Source organism: Peromyscus eremicus, chromosome 9 (assembly GCF_949786415.1).
Source record: "Peromyscus eremicus chromosome 9, PerEre_H2_v1, whole genome shotgun sequence".
NCBI lineage: Eukaryota > Metazoa > Chordata > Mammalia > Rodentia > Cricetidae > Peromyscus > Peromyscus eremicus.
This window is the reverse complement of record NC_081425.1, coordinates 42993078-43002746: the sequence shown is the minus strand read 5'-3', so window position 1 is coordinate 43002746 and position 9669 is coordinate 42993078.

Sequence of the window (9669 nt, the reverse complement as noted above, 5' to 3'; positions counted from 1 at the left end):
ACAGTATAGGAATCAGGTCTGGCCAATACCGCTGCATGTGTTTTATTTGCCAAGTCCTTTACAACAAGACTTGGAGAGAAAGAGAAGGAGGGGGGAAGGAAGGAGGGAGGGAGGGAGGGAGTAAAAGGGAGGGCAGGAAGGACTAACGGGATAATGAACTCCTGGGAAGGATGATAGGACATCAGGAGTTTAAGTACTCCTTTAGTTCCAGCACTAAGGATGCAGAGGCAGGGGGATCTCTTTGAGTTCATGGCCAGTCTGGTCTACATAGTGAGCTCTAGGACAGCCAGGGATTTCCTGTTTTGGAAAGAAATGGAAGGCAGGCAAGAAGGCAGGCAGGGAGGGGGGAAGGGGGAGGGAAGGGAAGGAGGAAAGGAGGGAAGGAGGAAGGAGGAAAGGAGGAGAAAAGAAAAGGAAGAAGAGGGAAAGGGGAAAAGAAAAAGAAATTACTTTTAACTTTGGACTTCCTGAATGAAAGGGGAGGCTGTACTGAGAGACTCTGGGAACAGCTTGTCTTCATTCTGTGCCCTTGACCAGAGTGCCCGGGACAAGGGTCAGAAGGTGCTGGACCTCAGGCACAGGGAAAGTATTTGGGGTCCTGGGTTCCCACAGGGAGGTCCCCACCCTTCCATGTATCCAGTGCCCAGCAGAACTGGGGGCTGCCCTCTCCCAACCTCTCCCATGGTGTAAACAGGGCTGGATGAGGAGGGCCCCCCCCAGAGGGTCTATCGCACCCAGTCTGCTGGACCTACTCATTCCAGCACTACCCTGAAGTTCAGGGACTCAAGAGCTACATCTGCTAACAACGGGGACTTTGTTCCAGCTGGGAATTTTCCCCCCTCTTCAAAGGAGGGCAGAACTGAGTCGGGTTCATGTTATTATTTGCAGCTTTGCAAAAATGTGAAAGTTCACACCAGCTGGAAGTGAACAGCCCTTTGTGCTGTGGCCGTGGTGATCAGGAGCCGCCCCAGCCCAGGAGCACAGCTCCCCTCAGCGGGGTGGAGAAACTAGACCTGGGGTACTCCCTACTGCACCCTCTGAGGATGCCTGTGAGGCTCTGAACCTGAATTCCGCACACACGGACATCTGAAGTGAAGACTTTCCCACAGCCGGGAAGGGGACACAGTGACGCACTCTCCTGGTCCACCAGAGAGCTTAGACACAAGCTGCGCGGCCTCGCCCTGGGTCCTTCCACCCCTCCATAGGTTATTGAAGCCATCGGTTGCCACTGATCAAATGACGTGGGGGCGGGGGGAACAGCCTGTAGAGTGGCACACCATGAGCAGACATGGTGCTCAGGAAGCAGAGGTTAGGGTGGGCACTTGGTGCTGGAACTGCCTGTGAGTGGCACCTGCCAGCCTGAGACATGAGGAGTGAATGGACATCAGAGGGTTTCAGCGAGTGTTGAACACAGATGTCCCATGTGAATCCAGGGGAGAAAGTCACCCTTGGAATTTGCTTGTTAAATGAGGAGATTAGGAGAGAATGCCCCCCCCACACACACACACACCAAAAACCCAACAGTAGAATAATAAAACAAATCTTTAAAATCCAGCAACGTCTAGCCTATGAAGCAAGGGTAGCAGCCACGAGGAGGATGAAAGTATCAAAGGATCCAAAGGGAGGCTGTCCACTGCTGCTATGCACCCCTCTTCCCATTCCCCTGGGGGCCACGAGGCCCAGCTGGCACCAGTGCCCTGTGGTACAGCCTTCCCTCCACCGTAGCTGAGCTTCAGTCAGGTGTGCTTCGGGAACTGTACTGAGAACCTTCCCCGGGTCTCGAACTCTCCCCTTTGCTTTACAGCCAAAACCAGACTGGAAACCATGGCCTGCTCAATCACCAAGTCGCATCAAAGTCCTCCCCTCAAACCACTGTGGGATCCAAGTGTGGGAAGGCGATCCCTTGGGCAGTAGCAATTGTTCAGTTTTGAGCAACTGGAGAAAAAAAAAAGTGAAAATATCCCTTTACTCTGGACTCCTGCTGCCCAACATCTTTGGATGTGCTTGGGCCCTGGGAATGTGACATCCACACTCCATTTGTAGGGTTTACAGGGGCCGGGAGAGCAGCCTTGAGTTCTTATCTCAATGCAGCCTCTTCTGCCTCCACAGCAGTGGTTTCTTCATCTTAGGCTGCACAGCAAAGAAGGGACAGGCTCTCTTAGAAGAACAAAGATGACAAAAATCACAAAAAGAGACCATTGCTAGCCCTGGAGACATGCTGGGGACTCCATCAGCAGAGCCACTGAGGGCCTGAGCCTGGGTCACAGGGGCAGATTAGTCTCCAGTGAGAATATTCCCTTAGCCTTCCAGAATCCTTGTCATGGAGCTAGAATGCTTTTGAAGGAGAGGATACTCAGTCAGGCCTAGGTAATGCACATCTACAATATCAGTACTTAGAAGACAGAGACAGGAAAATACCAAGTTCAACATCAATGTGAATTACATAGTTAATGTGAAGCCAGCCAGCCTAGGATCCACAGCCAGACAACCCAGGATCCATAGTCAGACAGCCCAGGATCCACAGCCAGACAGCCCAGGATCCACAGCCAGACAGCCCAGGATCCACAGCCAGACAGCCCAGGATCCACAGCCAGTCAGACAGCCCAGGATCCACAGCCAGATAGCCCAGGATGTACAGCCAGACAGCCAGACCAGGATCCACAGTCAGCCAAGGGTCTACAGCCAGATAGACCAGGATCCACAGAGAGACTAGATCTCAAAAGAAGCAAAGAACCAAGACGCACATTAGGTCCCTTGTAATCCCAAAAGCAATGCTATTATGTGTGAAGATTGCGTAGATGTGTGGGAGGCAGATATGTGGGTATTAACCCTCTCTCTCTCTCTCTCCCTCTCCCCCTCTCCCTCTCTCTCTCCCTGTCATCAATAGCCAGGAGCCAAAAGATAAATCATCCTTAAATAGAACTTTGCTTAAGCAAAAACCACTGTGACAAGGTGAGTTTTCTGTCCTCACTCAAATATTTCCTCTAAAAGTGGGAATTATCACTTTATGACATCAACTCAAGCCAAGAAGGGGTTCAAACCTATGACAGAATTTCACTTGCCTGCCAGGTCTCCATTACAAAAACATAACCACCACCATCCTCCAAAGATGGGGTGGGAACAGGTTGCCCAGGGTGGGATGTGGGTCAGGAATCAGTCACCCAGCATGTTGGGGCTGAAGAGGAAGAGGTGTGGACCTAAGGCAACACCGAGGAAAGGGCTCAGCCACCATGTTCTGTTTCCTGTAGGTGCTGGTCAGTCAGGTATGGCAGAGGAAGCTCGGGAAAACTCCGGTTCATTACAGTCCCAGTCTTCAGTGAGCCACGGAGAAGGGAGAGAGCAGACAGAAGGCAAAAAAGCCAAAGGGTTGGGGTGTGGACTTGACCCACGATTTGACTGGAATTTCCTGGGGAAAAGCAAGGTGTTCACGTGGGGCTAGTTTGAACAATATCCACACACTTTCAGCTACTCAGTTCCTGGGATGATTATGGCAGAATGCCTCCAAGGGAATAGAGGCCAGAGACAGGGGGGTGGGGGATGTTCTTGGCCCCAAGAGTCATAATGACCAGCTCTGGAGGGGAGGGGAGGGGAACGGTTCTCTCTGGAAGTGAGTAACCCCTGAGTTCCGACTTAGGTGACATGAGGCTATGGCAGAGCTAATGACCTTGGGCTGACCTCTCTGAAGCCATCAAGACTCAAAGCATGTAACTTGATGCTGTCTGTCCAGATGTGAGATTTGACGCTGTCCATTCCATTGTACTTGGAGCTGAGGCGTGCGTGCTAGGAGACGCTTGATCTCTGCAGCTTTGTGGGGCAGGTTAAGCCTACCGATCTCTCCACTTGGCCCCAGCAAGTCTTCAGATAGCACAGCCAAGATATCAACACTGGCTTGGGGTCACCACACTGCACGTCCTTCTCGTGCAAGCCCAGAGCAGCTGGATGGAAGAAACTTTTTCCCAGCAGGAACCTCACTGGCATCTCTGGCCTGTCTACCTGGGAGACAGGTTGGCCCAACAGCACCAATAAAACAGACCAACCGAAAATGAGTGGCAAGCAGGGACAGGCAGGGCAGCTTGTCTCCCAAATGCAGATCACCCAGTTGAGATCTGGTGACATCACTCAGGATGACCTGGAGACAGCTGACCTGCGTGGCATGGTAGTTTGAATAATGAGAAGGCAGCCAGTCTTGCTGGCCATCCCTGCACCTCCCAACCATACCTGTTCCCTCACCTCACCCACTCCTTGCAGGTTAAGAATGGCTGGCCCCTTGCTGAAGGCTGCAGAATAGGCCAGCTGTGGAAAATCACTGAATTGCACCAACACACTCTCTCATATCGCAGAACATAGTTCACGTCTCCCCCACAAAATGGAATCATTGCCAGTTGAAACGGGATGAAATGAAAATCAAATTGATAATTATGGCAATCCTGATTTTTTACATACTTACTCTCTACTGAATAATTATCTTCATAATAGAAACCCTTGACCGTTTATATTGCAAGTTTTTCCCGTTTGTTCCATCACGTTGGGTGTCTTTTACGACGTCTTGTCAGCTCGCTTTAAGTATTTAGAACATACTCCCTACAGAAAAACCCACTTCCCTCCTTGAACAACAGTAAGAGCTGAGGAGCCTGGGCAGGGCTGAGTACATCAGTGTGCGTTTGAGAATTAAGGCCCTTGAATTGATTACATTCCCTTTTCTGCGGCCGACCTATTCCTCTTTTATTCTTTTAGTTTAAAGCTTTGTTTTTACTTTATGTGTGTGAGTGTTTGCCTGCATTTACACATGTCCATGGAGTTCATGGAGCGCACAGCGGTCAGAACTGAAGTTACAGGCAGTTAGTTGTGAGCTCCCACATGGGTGCTGGGAACTAAATCAAGGTCCTCTGAAAGAGTAGCTAATACTCTTAAATTAAATGCTGAGCCATCTCTCCAGCTCCTCATCTTTGATTTTTTTCTCCCATGTGTAGTCTTTTTTAAACCAACTTGAGAGAATACTTTTTTTTTTTTTTTTTTTTGGTTTTTTGAGACAGAGTTTCTCTGTGTAGCCCTGGCTGTCCTGGAACTCACTCTGTAGACCAGGCTGGCCTTGAACTCACAGAGATCCACCTGCCTCTGCCTCCCAAGTGCTGGGATTAAAGGCGTGTGCCACCACCTGGCTGAGAGAATACATTTTTTTAAATCAACATTTTAATTTTTGTTGCAAATATTTTCCCCAGTTTATTTCTCTTTTTGACCTTGTTTATAGTGGGTTTCTTTTTGTCTATTGCCATGAAGAATTACTTTATTAGTATTTTTGTTGAATTAATATTTTCCACAGCTTTCTAAAGCAGTTCTCAACCTTCCTAATGCTGTGACCCTTCCTGGTATTGTGGTGATCCCCAACCATAAAATTCTTTCATTGCTACTTCAAAACTGTAATTCTGCTACTGTTATTATCCATAATGTTATTAGTCAAATATCTGTTTTCCGATGGTCTTGGGGGACCTGTGTAAAATGGTGGTTTGACACCCCTCAAAGGGGGCAAGACCCACAGGGTTAAAACTACTGTTCTGGAGTTTTTTGTAATGCTTAGAAAGACTTTTTTTCATGGGTTAGAAAGATGGCTGAGCAGTTTACAATCACTGGCTGCTGCTTTTCCAGAGGCCCCGGACTTGATTCTCAGACCCACATTGGCTCATAACATCTAACTCCAGTTCCAAGGGACCTAATGCAATCTACCGAGATCCTTGGATGCCAGGCATGCACATGGCTCACATACATACACGCAAGCAAAACACCCAAACACAGAAAACAAACACCTTTTAAAAAACTGAAAGAGAGAATCAGGGAAGGGCGTCAGATTATGTAAAGCTCTTGAAAATATGATGCTTTCCCGGTTTCATTTTATAAGGTTAAATAGGGCTCCATCTAGAATTCATTCACACAGGAAATGAGGGAGGGTACGAGTTCTTTGTCTTCGTCCATTTGGACTGCTATGACATACTACTCTAGACCTTGTGGCTTAAACTATCCCTTCTAAAACTGTGTCACCAACCAGCCATGTAAGGTTCCGTAACTGAAGGGGGAGGTCACAAAAACTTGGCAAAAAGAGGCTTCTAAATGCACACCCAAACAAAACTCAATTCAAAATCAACTGTGCCACAAACCTGAATGTTTCAGGCAGTACTCACCCAGGTTTTATCATATGCCCTGCAGCTTTGGTTCAGAACACACCACGTGACCACTTTGCCCTCAACCACACAGCACCAGTGAGCGCTTCCTATTAGCAACCTCAGAACTGACTCTTTCATACCATGAGCTGTGGCATTTTTACTGTATATATATAGTTTGACTTTTATAGAAACATAATGGTTGGATTACAGCATAGAAGATATCAAATAATCTTTGCATTATATTGTGTTAAAATGTTTGATTTTAAAAGCTGCTGTTTGAGTGGTTGGCTTGAATGTTATTTTTTTTTTTTATTAAACTCATTGAATCTAAGCTTGGGATTAGGACAGAATTTCCAACAATTTCTGAAATAGTTCCTAAACATATTTCTGCCATTTTGTTTTATGTATTTATGCAAAATGGCATTCTTAGCATTGACGAATATAAAAATCAAAATATCAGTCAATTTTGAAAAATTTGTTGACAATGCTCTACATTCTGCTATATAAAACATTTAGCCAAGATTTAATTAATGTATGTGTTTAATCTATGCAAAGTAAGCACATTCATCTCATTAGTATACACATTTTCTTCTATCTTTAATAAGTAGGAAATACATATGTTAATGAAAGAATTTTTAACATAATCTTTATGATATATTATCGGTAAATATTTTGCTTGAATGCCTATTTTACATACCCATATACCTGGGGTCAAGGAACTATTTCTCCAGTGAAAACATTTGAAAGGGCCTGGCTTACACAGGCAAAATATATTTCTCAAATTCTTGGACTTAGAGTCCATGATCAAGGCGCTAACGGGTCTCATATCTGGTGAAGTCCTGTTTCCTGGCTTGTGTGCTGTCTTCACACACGAGAAGGAGGGTGCAGCAAGGAGGGGGAGAATGAGAAAGGAAGAAAGAAAGAAAGAAAGAAAGAAAGAAAGAAAGAAAGAAAGAAAGAAAGAAAGAAAGAAAGAAGGATGATTTGTTTTTCACGCAACTGAGTGTGTGAGTCTGGAACTCCAAGGACCAACCTAGACTGCCGGAGTCACCAGGACACCGGTGTTCAAGGTCATGAAAATGGATGAGCTCATGGGGACTGATGGAGAGCAAGAGCACGAGCCAAGAGCACATGCAGGAGAACTATAATGTCCAGGGATTAGGCACAGGAAGAGGAGACAGCCCAGCAGACAGAGTGGGAAGCCACAGAGAAGGTGGAGGACACCAGAGAGGAGCGTTGTCATGGAAACGACACTGTGTTTTAAGAAGTGGCTAACCAATGCCATTTACCAAGCTGGAAGGCTGGGCAGTACAAGAACAGTTTCCATGGGAATTGGAATTGGGCTGAGTAAAACAGAAAAGACTGAAGCTGAGTTCCTAGAGTCAACACAGGGCAAAGAGATATGAAAATAATCCTCAAGAAACGTGATTATAGCCATGAGAGAGGCAGAGGCAGTTGGATCTCTGAATTCCAGGACAGCCAGGCCTACACAGAGAAACACCATCTCAAAACAAAAACAAAACAAAAGACAATGAAAAGAAATGAGACTATGAAGAAATAAACAAGAGAGATGGTGCCCTCTTACTGGACCTCGCCAGCACTCTCTGCTACCCTTGAGTGACCCTTTCTTCTAACCCAGTTAAAATGTATCACTTTTGAACCACTTTCTATAATATCAGTGGGGTTCTAAGTAGAAGGCATCAACCAAGCTGCCTAGAGGTCTACACCATGTATATCCACCATGTCCTGAAGTCCTCCACACAACCTTGTGAGCAAAATGTTCTCACCCCTGTACTACAGATGAGAAACTGAGGCCCACGGGGACAACAGGCCAGGGTCACTCACTCTGCTGATTGGTGATGCAGCTGGGACTCACACCCAGATGTGTTTGCTTACAAAGCACAGACCCTAGACAAAATACAGAATGCATCACGAAGGGATTGGGAAGCAAGAGATACTGGAGGTTAAAAGAAAAGCCTATGCCTTGTATACTTCATACACATGCTTCCTAAGTTCCCCTTCCTTGAGGAAAATTACTCAGGTCTTTTACCTGGTCCATACAGGTTTTGTTAAGCATGCTGAATGTCTGCAAAAGGCCTGAGGTTTTCTGATGCTGGCACAGGAAGACATCATAGCATCACCTTCTACAAACTCCCTTAATTTTCTCTCCCTGTGCTATGACACCATTGTGGAGGCCCAAATTACTCAGGGTCAGAGAATCTGAGCTTGCTTTACCCAGCAGGGCTGCATAAGGATAAGATTTGACCATAAGTGTGGTTACCAGGTGTTTAGAAAGGTCTACACTTGACTGTGTGGTGTGCTTTGATCTAGCAAGGGCAAGGTCTTTTGCTCCGCCCCTTGGCATTGCTATAAAAAGCCCTTTTGAAGAGGCAGAAGGGGCCGGTGGGTTTTGATCTAGGTCCTCCCGAAGCTATCCTGTGTTTCTGTCTTTTTCCTCTTCGCTATCTTTTTTATCTAATATTTTCTTATCCCTCTCTCCTCCCCATAGGAACCCTGGTAAAAGTGGGAGCTGGCCTCCCACACACCATGACCAAAAACAACTTGGGAGAGAAGAGGTCTTATTTGGCTCACACTTCACATCACAACCGGTCATCAGTGGAAGTCAGACCTGGTACTCAAGTGAGAACCTGGAGGCAGGAATTGAAGTAGAGACCATGGAGGAATGCTGTTTACTGGCCTGCTCTCCATTGCTTGTTCAGCTTATTTTCTTACAACCCAGGACCACCTGTCCAGGGTAGGCATGACCCACAGTGCACTAGGCCCTCCCACATCGATCATTAAGAAAATGCACCACAGACTTGCCTACAGACCAGTTTGATGGAGGCAATTCCTGTTCTCAGGAGAATCTAGCTTGCGACAAAAAGTAACTTTCACAATTGACCAACCCTTTAACTTGATACACAAGCACATCACTACTAAACCATAAACTTTCCTCTCTTATTTGTCCCCAAGTTCACGTTAATATTAATATCACAATATAAAGTACAGTACAATTTTAAAATTCAGTATCTCTTTAAAATATTTGGTCTTATTTCACAGGGTACCCATGCAGTTAAAACAAGAAGTTCTTATTCTAAGAGGGAAGAACCAGCGCATAGTTATAGTCAGATCAAAACAAAAGCAAAACCTAACAGTATAAATAACTTAAGTGTCCAATCTCTGGAACTTACCGTCTTCTGGACTCCGAAGGATTTGGGCAGCTTGTCTTCCAGGCTTAGGTCGTCTCTGATCCACACCTGCTGCTGTCCTTGGCTGGTATCCTATTATCCCTGCATCGCCAACATCCTGGGCTTTCCACTGCCACTGAGGCTGCACCTTCACCAACAGCCTCTCCTGACCTCTCATAGTACCAAGCTTCAGTTGCTCCCCACGACTACTTCATGCCTTCAAAAAACACCATGGGGGAGACTTCACACATTATTTGCCAAATTCTGTGGCCAGCTTGATGTACAGCCCTGGCCACCTCTGAACCACGGCTTCTGTGCGCTAACCC